The sequence below is a fragment of the Athene cunicularia genome (genome assembly GCF_003259725.1).
Source record: "Athene cunicularia isolate RWA chromosome 3 unlocalized genomic scaffold, athCun1 chr3_part1, whole genome shotgun sequence".
Lineage (NCBI taxonomy): Eukaryota > Metazoa > Chordata > Aves > Strigiformes > Strigidae > Athene > Athene cunicularia.
In genome coordinates, this window is record NW_020799097.1 from 65510099 (window position 1) to 65523311 (window position 13213).

The window sequence follows — 13213 nt, forward strand, 5'->3', positions numbered from 1 at the left end:
TTTTTCCGCAGAGTTAAGCCTCTTTGCAGTCATAGTGGGTATGCTAGTAGCCTAAATACATGCTTGTACGCACGTGTATTAATTAAGTCAGGTCTTCTATCTGTGTTAGGATTGTCCTAATAAGTATCGCAAAAATCTAACTTTCGAGAGTCTCTTCAGAGGTTTTTTCCTGTTGAAAATACCTCATTTCTGTCCTGTATCTTGAGTAAGCGATTTGGGTTTGAGAGTCTTTAGTTCTTTTAATAGTGTTAATTTTATTTTCTGTGAGACTTTGTCACTTCTTCAGGGATCTCTAAAGGCGAGAGTGCGTGGTGCTTTGTTTGTTTCATTGAAACGATCACAGCAAAATCTTACTGTAAATCTTTCAAATTAATATGATCTGTGAGTCTTTCTAAAAGGCTTTCCACAGTTAATTGGGAAATGGAATCTTGTTATAGCCTTAAATTCCCGTCACAGCTAATCACCACACTTGGAAAATTTCTAAGACTATCAGATCACCAGAAATGTATGTTCATGTTGTTTGGGTTTTTTTGTCTTTTTGTTGAGATGCGAGGAGGTCATCAGGGGAGTTAACTTGGCAATAGCTTATCTTCAAAAAGAATTAAATAAAAATAGAGGTAGAACTGGTAGCTTAATTTATAAGGCAGTCTTAAGTTTAGAAAGATGAACTTAGTTTTTTTCAGAGCTTTCTGAAGACTGAATTTCCTATCAGCTTAGTATCGAAAAAATAATTTTAGTTTTTATGTGTTACGCAGAAATACTGTGCTAATGTGCAGAGATGTCACTAGAGAAGTGAAATAGCTACATATTACCATGCTGGATGTTCTCAATAGTACTCACTTTTTTACTGGAAAAATCATACTTTGTGGGGTAGGAAGCACCAGCTAGGTCAGGTTGCACTGGTTTGTTTTGTTTATTTCTTTGGAGTTTTTTATCAGATGTAACACCGTGTCTGGCTATACACTGAAATGACTAGCATTTAGTGTAGGTAACAAAACAGAAGTCTATTTTTATTTTAAAACAGAAATGTTTTGGTAGCTGATCTCTATTTTTCTTAATGTCTTTACCATTCTGAAACTTAATGTCTTAGTGTACAGGAAAAAAACCCTGTATTGAATAATTAGTGTTTTCTATGTATTGTCTGTCCTAAGTAGCCTGAAAATGTGCATATCTTATTTTTTCATTTGAGTACTTCAGCACATCTGATTCATTACTGAGTATAGTGAAGACTATATTCTAGAAATATCTGTTTCATTACATTATTATATAAAATAAAAGCAGTGACACCTCCTTTTCAAGACAGGTCTTGCTTTGATCCTTTGTTCTTTTAAATACACAGAGAAGAAGAATTAATTTTCACCAGTGTTCCACAGATGACACTTATTTCCTCCCATGGTGGATGAGTTTATCTGGATTGACTAAAATGTAGAATTTCCGTTTCATAGAATTTTTTTTGTTAGTTCTGGCTGTGAAGCAAAAATAAGGTTTATGAACCATTAGTTTTTAACATTGTGGGTTTGCAATAATTATGTGGAATCCCAAAGTATTAATATTGCTGCTATCAAAAAAAATTGTGCTGTATATATTTCTAGCATGCTATGAATAATAAAATATTTCCTGAAAAGGTAGGGGTTTTAAAGTCTGGGGATACTGAAAATTTTCAGGATACTTTTCAGATAATGTTTTGAAAGAAACACAGATTTTTTTGTGGAGTTAAAGCAACGTTTCTCACTAGATGCTTCACTGAAAAAAAGTGATCATCTCTTTGTGGAGCCTTTGAAATGTGTTTCAGAGGAGCTCTTTACATTTTGCTATAATGCCTTGCACGGAAGGAATAGTATGATGAAAGCTTGATGTATGCTGGAGCACAAGGCGGTCTCTGTCCCTCGGCCACAGGTGTGTGCCTGCCACTGTGCGTGTCCTGGGGCCAGGAGGATGGTGGGGCCCAGCAGCCAGCTGCAGGGACCCTGCGATGAAAGGTCCTGTGGTGGGACAGTGCTGTGTGTTCCATCACAAGGCTGCTTGCCCAGACACTGTTTGAGGGGGAACATCTGAATTTTGGTCATGTGTTGGATGTAACTGTCAGTCCAAAGAAGAGAGAAAGGTGTTTATAGCTTTGAAATGTTATCAGAAGTGGTTCATCTGTAGAAAAAAGGTTGGTCCCAATGTTACATTCCCATAGCATAGTAGTTTTCAGTATGGACATATGATTTCTAGGTTTTGATTTATGTGCGTTTTAGTTCCACTTGCATATTTCTGATAATAAGAGCTGAGACACAAACTAACTTGGATATCAGAAGCCAGTGAACTCTGGTAAGATGTGTTTGCAGCCTAAAATATTATTTTCTATGTTAAAATTGTCAGGAAGAACTACTTAATGCTCATGGTAACATTTTTTGCCTCTCATCAGCATCTGCTGGTGCTAGAGGTGTGCTCTCAAATCTGGGAATTCGGCAGTTACACATTTCATTTGCATACACCATTTTAATTTTTTTCCTCTTACATTTTTTGGGTGCAGTTCATGAAGCATTAAAGTAGCATGAACCAGCACTGCCAACTGAAGAAGATATGTAGTCCTTCTCTGACCTCTCATTCCCAACCCTAATGTGCTTCAGAAGCAAATGTTGATGTAATTGTATGATGAAAACCAATAATAAGCTATTTTTTAGACAGGCCAATTCACCAGTGATTAAACAGCTGTGTTCTCACACAGGCAAAGACAGGGAACAAGACACAGTGGCTTGGGGCGAAGATAGGACTCCTGCTTTTTTTATATTATTGGCATATGTTGATTTAAAGAAACGGTGATTTGATGAACATTAGTCCTGTTTTACACAGTATGGATAGCTACAGTAGGGATGATTTGTATTTTTCGACTGCCACGTAATTTTCCACATGAAAAATAAAATGTTGAAGAACAACATTGATGCTTTTAAGCACCATAAGACATCACAGATAGTTTTTGTTGTGGTACTTGCTAGAAATGGTTTTATTTCTGGTAGTCCTGTATATTCCTTACAAAGCTTTCATGCTTAACTCCATTTTTAGGTATTGAAATCAAAGCAGCATATGATCAATAGCTTTGTTTGCTATTTGTAAACTTTTTTTTAATCTACCACCTTCTTTTAAAATGCATACCTTCCCATATGATACTTTCTCACATTTCATATTATTTTGTTAATTATTGGCATCCAGTATGTAGCTATTTCAGGTTCAGTAAAGGTCAGCTGATTCAATAGGCATGAGGGAATACCCGTTGAGGGGATACATTGATTGCCTAGCAAAAGGAAAACAATTGGGGTCAATGAAATAACTTTCTTATGTTAAAAATATACATGAGTCTGACTGATTTCTTTGAGATGTTATTCTGCAAACACAAGGAGGCAGGCTTTGATAAAAAAATCTCTGGCCTTTGTAATAACTGAAGAAATGATATCTCTGTGCCATAGGCAGTTTGACTCAGAAGTTATTTTTTGAAAAATTGCAAGGTATGAGAGCTAGTTTTTTTTTTTAAAAAAACTTCTGGTTTAATGTTTAGAGCAAGAGTTTCCTTAGTAGCTGTTGTTTCAGCCCTTCAGTAGTGTTAAGCTTTTTTCAAAGATAATTGGTAGTTTATTTTGCACTTCTGTGCTTACTGGCCATTGATGGTCTTATTCAAATGTATTGAGAATGCCAGTGAGCTGCCAGAAAAACATTGGTGTTTCCTGATATATAACATCCTAACACATGACAGTGTTTGGATACCTAGTGAATGCAACAAGAAAAATCATGATTCTTGTAAGTTCTGAAATGCAGGACTGTGATGGGTTTTGCTTTGCAGTGTGCTAAACATCAGAAGACATTAATGTGAGATCGGTAGACTTTATCTGTTTACAAAAGGTGTGAAGAAAATCTTCTGTGGTTCTCAAAGTCTTGAAATAGAAAAGCACCAGAGAAATCGTTCTGAAGGGTCTCACTATTGTGTTGATATTTCTGGTTTTCTGGGATCAAGCAGGAGGGAGAAGCAAAAGAGGCAAAGGGTTTGGTTTTTTTTTTTCCACAACTAATTGACAACCTCTTGAATCAAAAGTAATTCAGTTTTTAACAGAAATACCCATCTGTTAAATGTGACTGGCTTTTTACTTTCAAGTTTAGTCAGACATCCATGAAACAGGTTTCTCACTGAATACCAATTATAAGACTTTTAAATTTTTTTTTTAAAAAAAAGAGACAAAAAAAAAAGTTCATGACCTGGCTCAGAACTTGGGAAATATAGTTACTGTGTAATTTTACAACTGAGATAGTGTTAACATTTTTTACTGGTCCTTCCTCAGAGTAGAGGACTAATTACAGATAAATATTTTAATTGAGCTTTTAATTTATTCAACTTTTTATTGTATCTTGATGCATTAGACGATGCATCTAATTCAGAAATATTAATGGAAATAAAAGCTGGTATTTGCTGTATGTCACTGCAGAAGTTCTGGTTTAACAGGGATATTGTAGAATTGAAATGCATAAAATAATGTTCTTATTCCTTATCTAATAAGACCAGTTTTCTGAGATTTCCAGTTTAAATACTCATTCTTTGTACTAGTTTTATATAATCCATTTCTAAAAGTATATTTTCCATATTCTCATATTGCTGGTAGCAGAAAACTGTTTTGTGTGCTACTAATACTACAAATGATTTAAAGCCTATTACTAGAGATTACATACTGAAGAATAGATTTAATCTGTTCCTTAATCAGAATAAGTTAATTGAAATGGTCAAATATTTAAGAAGTAGGTATCCATTTCATAGTGTACTGTGAGACTTGTTTTGATTTTGTTATGAGTATAAACTAAAAATATTTCTTTTTTCCTTGTGCTTTCTACTTTTTCAGTCTTCAGTCTTAGCTTGTTTCCTCAGAGATTTGTAAGTACGAAAACTGCTCTTAAGACTCTGGTTTGACTGTGGAGACAGAAAAACAGTGAGAATTGATTGGAATAACAAAGATAAATACATAAACTCCGCAGTCCTCAAAGCAAACTGTGGGCAGCAGCAAAAATAAAAGATTATGTTAACTATTGTGTAGTATTTTTGGCACTTACTTTGATTACATAGGTAATATTTTAAGAGATGTAAAAATAAAAGATACAGGAATGAGAACATATAAAATAGAACAAGTGTACTTCAGACACTAAAACTTTATTTATGAGGTATGCATATATTTGTAAAACTCCTGAAGTTTAATTGTTCTGTCTCAATATAATAACATGCCTTTTTCCACCATATAATTCACAGTTTTTTGGTGGATCTTTATTCAACTTGAACCTCTGGAAGTAGAATTAAGAACTGTCTTTTCCTGCCTATGGTTTGCTGCTGCTTCTGAAGAAGTAATGCATCAGTATCCACATTCTCATTTGCAGAATCATAAAATCATTGAGACTGAAGGGAACGTTGTATGTCACCAAGTCCAGTCACCCGCTCAAAGCATGACCATTAGTGCACGTTAGTCAGGACTGTCCAGGCAGGTTTTGAATATCCCTCTCAGCTGTTGAGAGCAACCTGTTCCAGTGTGGGATTATCCTCACAGTAAAAGATTTTTCTTATGTTTAAATGGGATTTCCTGTATTTCATTTTGTGCCCGTTGCCTCTTGTTCAGTCACCGGGGCATCACTGAGAAGGGTCTGGCTTTGTCTTCACTCCCCACTGCCCCACTCCCCGCATAAGGTATTTATGCACATTGGTAAGATTCTCTGAGCCTTCTCTTTTTCAAGACTAAACAGTCCCAGCCCTCTGCCTCTCCTGGTATGACAGATGTTTCTAACCCTTCATCAACTTTGTGGCCTTTCTCATGTCTCTCATACTGGGAGCCCGGAATTGGAACCAAGTACTCCAGGTGTGTCACACCAGTACTGAGTAAAAGGGAAAGATCACCTCCTTCAAACTTCTGGCACTGCTTCTCCTAATGCAGCCCTGGATGCTGTTAGCAGTTAAGGTCAGGAGTGCACTTTGGAAGCTTACCTCATGGTTATGCCCATCTAGGGTGCTTTGGTCTACCTCACAGAGTAGTGTGAGAGTATGAAATAGGTTTCTTCCAGTTTAAACTAAGCTGGAGGCTGTCCCACAGGAGTGCTTCAGATTTGTGCTCTAATCACTACAAGCTGTTTTATCCGTATGGCTTGACTGTAACTAAGCCAGTGTAGCTGCCTTCTCCCTTTGCCTTCTTGAAATCTCAATTACTATAAATCCTACTGTTAAAATAGTTTTTCTGTTTTAATTAGAAATATTTCATTTTCTTTATTAATAGACTATAGAAACAAGATTTGAAAAATACTGATAGTTTAAATATTGTGTAAAAGCTTAGAAACCTATGAAATCCACATATAGATCTCTTAAGGATTGGTCCTTAAACCACACAGCAGAACGGCAATGCAGAATATGGAGTAATTTTCTAAGATTCATAATAGATATTAAATTACTGGTTTTGTCATCTAACAATAATTCCCAGTCTTTGTAATTGCAAATTTTGTTTCACCTATTTAGTTTGTTTACAAGTTGCTATTCTTCAATAGCAGTAAATTCTAACGTAATTTACTACAACTTTCAGTAATTTAAAGTAAGAGATATTTTACTTCAGATAGTTTTGACTTGACAAACTTTGTCTAGCATTAACATAACCTTGAAATATACTGCTTTCAATCCAATTTTCTCTGTAGGGTTTAGAATACTATAAAAGAATCTGAGGGGAAGAAGGGGTCATGATACTATCCTTTTTTTTGATTTGACTTTCTTAATTAAATTTGTGTGTAGTCTTCCTTGCCCCCACTTGTGTCTCAGAATTATTTTTTTTTCTTGCATTTCTCCTTAAACTAATTTTACCTGAAACTAAATACTTAAAAGTAATTTGTTTTCTCTGGAGTTTCAGATTTTGAATTGATGCTGCCAGCCTAATACTTACCTTGTCTTTGCCAGTTTCCTTCAGCATCATATAATGGAGAAGAGGTATAAGGCCCTTCGAAGTTTGTTCGTCAGAGCTATTAAATCTGTTTCTGAAAGTCTTAGAATTTGGACAACTTGGACTTCACCATGTAGAAATACCATATGATCTGCATGGAGAAATTAAATGAATGAAGTGTGATACATTAATGTTCATGGAAGAAGAATAACTATTTTCTTTTCAGATGCATTCTTTATGAAAATATGCTTGCACTAGTTTGAGTGCAATCCAATTTAATGTTTTTGTGTCCTTTGCTTCCCACATTTGTATTCCAGCTGTTGTCTTACTGTACCAAGCACTTAACAAACATTTTTCTGACAGTGATTTGACAAAGGGAAGAGGAACGTGTAGAATATGAACAAGTAATAAATTGTGGCCTGAAAAAGCTTTCATCTCTTAATCAGAATCAAAACATGGCTAAAGTTTATAACAATGTTTTTTGTCACTATTTAATGTCAATTTCTTAATATCAAATACCAAAAATGTTGCAGTTCCTACTATTTTTTTTTTTCTGCACTAGAGAAATAAATACACATGGGGAAAAAGAACTGTAATCTTTTGATCCTGTTAGACCAGGAAGAAGAAAAATGGATAGTAGGACAGAATTTAGAAGATAGAATCAACTTACTGTGCATGCTTGCTGGCTGGAACTTTTGTTCTCCGGTATTTTTATTTGGCACAGAGTTAGTTTAAAATGGGAGTGAGGGGAGTTTAAGTTGTTATCCAAACATAAATCTGGAATAATTTACTGTGTATTAGGAATGAATGCCTGGCACGTACTAAAGACAAAATACTCATTCTGAAATTGTGCTGTGTATTAGCAAAGGAAAAATAACGTGGTATTACGTGACATAAATAAAAGCAGAGAAATTTCTGTAGAGCTCACTGTATAATTCCATCCAGCACACCCACACTTAGTATTTGCTGAACAAAGATTAAGGGCAACAAATCAAGACATAAATTTTGTAGTTGTCTTGGCAAAACATTTTTTCTGAGAATGATTACTTGCCAAGTCTTTATGAATTTGAAGATAAATGTCCTGTCTGCAAACTGAGAGCAAACCCTCTTTTAGTTAATAATTGGCAAAACAGTTCTGTGTCTGTGCGTAAAAGATTAAAAGTGACTTGAGCTCTACTTACAATATTAATTAATATTTAGACATTAGCTCTGTGTAGCCTCCTTTACCTCCTTAGTGCTTTATGCATGTATTACTGTTGTTGGCCACACAAATCTTTTCTGCTACTTGAATTGGATAAAGTGGACCAAAAAAATAGGTTGTATCTTGTTATGGTCAAGTGTGTAAAACAAACCTAAAAGGAACCAATAATTGCATTAATTTATTTGTTTCCAAATATTCCAGATCTTCATCACAAATAGTGAAGACAGATGAGAATTCCATGTCACTTATTTCCATGATTGTTTACATTCTTCAAATATTTCATTTAGGCTTTAAAAACTTGAAAACTTTTGCAGCTACAGTGTATGGTTTTAGTTGTCTTTTTATATCAGAATTTTCAGCAGCTTGGGTTTTCACAGAGGAAATTTTTTATTAAAAGTTACCAAGCAAATGGCTCCTTAAGTTTAATTGTTTAATTGTACAGTATGTTACTGTGATCATTAAGGACATGCACTTGAAACACTTTTCAGTGTATAGAGAGAAGTTATGAAGAGAAAACTTTGAAATAATTTTTATGTAAAATGGCATCTCAAGTGTAGTATTTTTAAAAGGTAAAATAATGCAGTTGTAATACAGAACACTAAGAGGATTTCTTTCTTTGGTGTCCGTGTGGTTCAGGAGATTAACTTTGAGTTATTAGAAACTGAACCACTTGCATTAAAGCAAAATTTTTGACTTAGCAAGCAGAGTAATAATACATTCCACTGCTTTTGCAGTATTATAGACACCAGAAGAGCTGTATTTAAAGGAATGTAAATAATTACTCTGTTTCAGATATGGGGGGGGAGAAAAACTGAACTCATGTTACATTTGGCTTTCTAAGCAGAGATGTTGGAGGAGGTGAAATTTGGCCTCTTGCTTATGAGTTCTTTGCTACTGAGATTACCTGTCAACATAAACATGGAGGACATTTCTTTGATCACTGCCAGTTTAAAATTTCACTGTTGATACTAACACGGGAAAATTATGTTTTGCTTGTTGCTGCTGAAAATTCAGTAATGAAGTAAGTTTGCCCATTTGCTGCAAGTTAGGCAGGAAAAGAACATAATAGATTTCCTTCACTAGATCAAAGTGTATCTTTCAGTTACTATCATGTATCCCTACTATAAGTAATATTTGTATGACAAACTATACACAAAAGTAAAAGATGCAAAATAATTTTGACACCATAATTGGCAAAGGTAGTAGTATCAAAACCAACACAAACTGACATGGTCTTACAGATAGTCTTCATGCAGAATACTTGGGACATTTCAGAATTAGGGAGAGCAGAGAGAAGGATAACAAAAGATGCAAACATGGAAAAACTAAATTACGATTCTTTGCTATGGGAATAAAATAATACACAAAAATGCGGAGTAGAACTAGTAGACACATTTTCCTGTTTTCTGTAGTAATGTAAGGGATTACTTGGTGCTTTCAGATTCACACCCATACTGCTTTTCATACAGATATTTTCAAAAGCAAAATTTCAAAACATTAAAAGAATATTACTTTTATTTCTCTAGAGTCTGTAGAGGCAAATACCAAATTATTTTCCCTTCTTCCTATTCTGATTCTGTCAGAGAAATCCCATATTCTCTCAGTCTTTCTACTATTTCACCTGCTGTCTGCTTGGTATGTTTAATGATTGCTGATAGATATCTGTTTTCAACCTCCAAGCCCGACTTTTGACTAGAGGAGCACTGAGTAAAGGAGTAAGTGTGCCTAAAGGTACTTAACAACATTTTGTTTGTCACTGGTAAGTTTCAAGCTGTGGAGAGTATCCTTTCTTTCTCCTTCTTCAGTTCATCAACTGAAACTGATGTTCCAGGAGATTTTGACTGGTAGGGTATGGTTTGTTTTTTCTGACCTGCAGGTTGCCTTGAACTTAATTACAATCAGGTTCTTTCATCAACAGTATTTGAGTCAAGACTCCCTTTCACTACTGAATGCTACTAGGTAGTGATGCTATGTCAATAGTAGTTTCCACAAACAATGAGGTCTTCCTTGATTACCACTTATTTGAGAAAGGAGGAGTAGATTTTGCCTTTACCTCAATAATTGCCTCATCAGAGGCCTGTCTATGGGCAGGTTTTGTTCTGCAGTACTCCTTTCAAACATACTACTGATGAGAAGTGAGTGTGCAAAAATTATACACTTGATTACAGTAGACTCTTGTTAGGGTAACTTAAGTGTGCTTTTCATCTTTTACCAGTTAATAAAATCTTTAGGAAGTCTTATTTCTTGTATGGTCAGTTGTGTGGTACAGAGATGTAATTGCTGTGTCAGGTGTAACGCATTTGATCTTGGCTCAGGTGACATTAACAGCCTGTCTGTAGGATGTCTCTGTTCTTAATATCTGTAGAGCTGCTGCTGTTAGAACATACTTTCTATGTATGCTTTGAATAATAGTCCTTTGATCTTGAATGACCTGAGGACTCTTGGGCACCTTGTTCCCAGAGTCTTCTGTTAGTTGGTATGGAACATTGCTTGATGTCACCCACAGTGTAAATTTATATATAGACAAGAAAAACATGTTTCTTCTCTGTTCTTTGGCCTATGTTCTCAGTGTATTCTAGACTCACTCTTCTTCATTTGTTTACTGGAGTGCCTGAAGGAGTCAGGTTTTCTCAGTCTCTGAAATCCTAAGAGGGGAAAGGGCTAGCTTTTTAGGGCTGTCTACAATGCATACAGATGTCACAGTCCTGTCACTACACCCCTTTGGATATTATTGAGGAAAAAAATTACCTTGCTTTCACTATTTAAATGGATGTATTTGCAATGAATGTGAAAAAAAAGCCACATATGGGTAACATAAGAGTAACAGTTGTAGATAAGCAGATCTTTTAATGATTGATCCTCAAGACTAAAGACATTTGCAAGATTTCCATTTGTATGGAAACGGTTCTTTTTATGTAAGTGAATTATGGAAGAGATGGGCAGATGCATACTTCAGCAAATAAAATAAATCTGTATACAGTAATGACCAAGGGTATTCGGAATTTATGTTGCCCTACCCCATATCAGTCTAAAATTAATTTACTTTGCTCTGAAAATGTCTGATATTTCTATCTGTCAAAAAGAAATAACTGAACTAGATGGCCCATAGGTCTAACACCCATTATGTTCATTACTAAGTTTTACACTATTAAATCATACTATGAAATATGTTCAGGGAAGCTTACAATCAAGCATGTACTTAAAAATCAGTTCAATTAAAGGCTGTAAGCATTAATTCCTCATCATGCGATTGTTTTAATCGGCAGTAAACTTAATTTGAGGGCCTTAGAGACAAATCTCTATATCTTTCTGTGTTTGGATTTCTTTGAAATGTAATTTAAGCATTAAATGTGCTGGTTTTGTAATTTTTAACATTACATGTCAGCATCCTGAAGATAAATAAGGTGACCTTAAGAGTACATATCAATAAGTAGCTCAATATTAGTGTTGTCACTTGATGAAACCTACATAGCAATTCTTATTAAAATTGCTGTCTTTCGTTTCTCATGGTCAGCAGCTGTAGTTGTTCATAGCCTTTATGTATTCCTGAAGTTTTGCTCAGTAGACTTTTAATTGTTTGTTATTTACTGAGAATTTCAATATGAAGGTGCTAGGTTGTCTTATAAATTCTCAATGTAGTAGAGAGACATTGGATGGTACAGGTACTTTATTTGGTATTTTAGGGGAGGTCTTTAAATGGTTGGGCAACACAACAGCTTTAATATTCAAAAATTTGTCAGCTTTGCAGACCCAAATAAGGAATGTACACTGTCTGGTTTGAATAATCAGTTGTATGTGGAACATGAAATACAACTTTTAAAATCCAGAAAAATGAGTTAAATTATGATGCTCAGCAGCAGAACCTAGGTAGATTTTGTAGAGATAGCTAATTTTGTTAGACAAACTGATAATAGATGGAAAAGGCAGACAAGCTTTTGAACATATAATGCTTTCTTCTGCTGCAAACATCAGAATAAGTGCAACTGAAAACAGCTGTGTTATGTTTACTGAGATAATTTGAAGGGAAAATGCTATTTCTAGTGTATGGAGAGATGCTTGGAAGAAGAGAGGTAGTAAAGCTGTGAAGCAAGTAAGGGTCACTTACAGAACTCTGTTCTGCAGGAAGAAGGACATAGGGCTATGCCATAAGAACTAACTCACGGTAGTATTTGGTAGAGTTACAGCTTGTAGTTCTTAAGTTCTGCATTTGAAAGTGTTTTGTAGGACTCCTCTGAGGGTTGGGAGTGAGAGTTAGTAGAATGGCTTATTTGTGAAAAATGTTCTGTGTTTCATTACTGAATGTTTCTGTCCATTTTCCCTTCTGTGTTGTCAATCCTAGTAAACAGTAGTTGTTTACTTCTTTTTTTTACCCACAATTTCCTGAAGCATATAAAGTTCTGCCATGTGTGTATCTAAAATTCATAGGGTTTTGGTAGTAAAAAGATAATTGTTAATCAGAATATGTTAATAATTCATTTGCAAGGTCATATGAAAAACTGGCAACTTTACTTTCAAGGAGAATGGTCAGTGTTCAGTCAATGGTTGGACTAGATGATCTTCAAGGTCTTTCCCAACCTAGATGATTTGGTGATTCTGTGAAAGTTTAATAGTCTGCCTTGTCTGATTCAAAGATCAGGTTTGTGTCGTGTTTTTTGATGCTATGTATGCATATACATGGAGATAATAGACGCTTAATTCCATTTGTTAATTGGAGTTTTAAAGTTAATTGATTTCTGCTACATTAAGCTTCATTTTTGAGATATATCCATACACTCTATATGTATGTGTAACTCATATAAAAGTTAGTCATGTATAATTAGGGATAAAAATTGACTTGAAGTTACTGTTTGAGAGAGTTACAAACAAGGGTGGTGATTTTTTACAAAAGCAATAAATATTGCATAATAGTGATCCAGGCATCAGTCTGAAATCAGCAGGAAATGCTCACTGAGATAAAGGGAGCATAAATCTTAGAAAAATATTTCCTCCTATCTCTGCAAGACTGAACATACCTATATTTCGGTGTTTAGTAGTGCAGTAGTAGTTGTTAAACCACAAGATGAGTTTTTCACAGGGGGAGGGGGCGGGG

The 13213-nt window shown here is 35.0% G+C and overlaps 1 protein-coding gene across 2 annotated transcripts in view; it reads left to right on the forward strand.

Annotated features, from left to right (window-relative positions):
- The window catches only part of VTA1 (vesicle trafficking 1), a 40835-nt gene continuing 27622 nt past the window's right edge, over positions 1 to 13213 (forward strand). The window contains exon 1 of one of the 2 annotated variants that reach the window (XM_026844514.1): positions 1 to 38. The gene's annotated coding sequence lies outside the window, so the exon portion shown is untranslated. The remainder of the gene's footprint in view (positions 39 to 13213) is intronic. The other variant, XM_026844515.1, reaches the window with a different exon arrangement.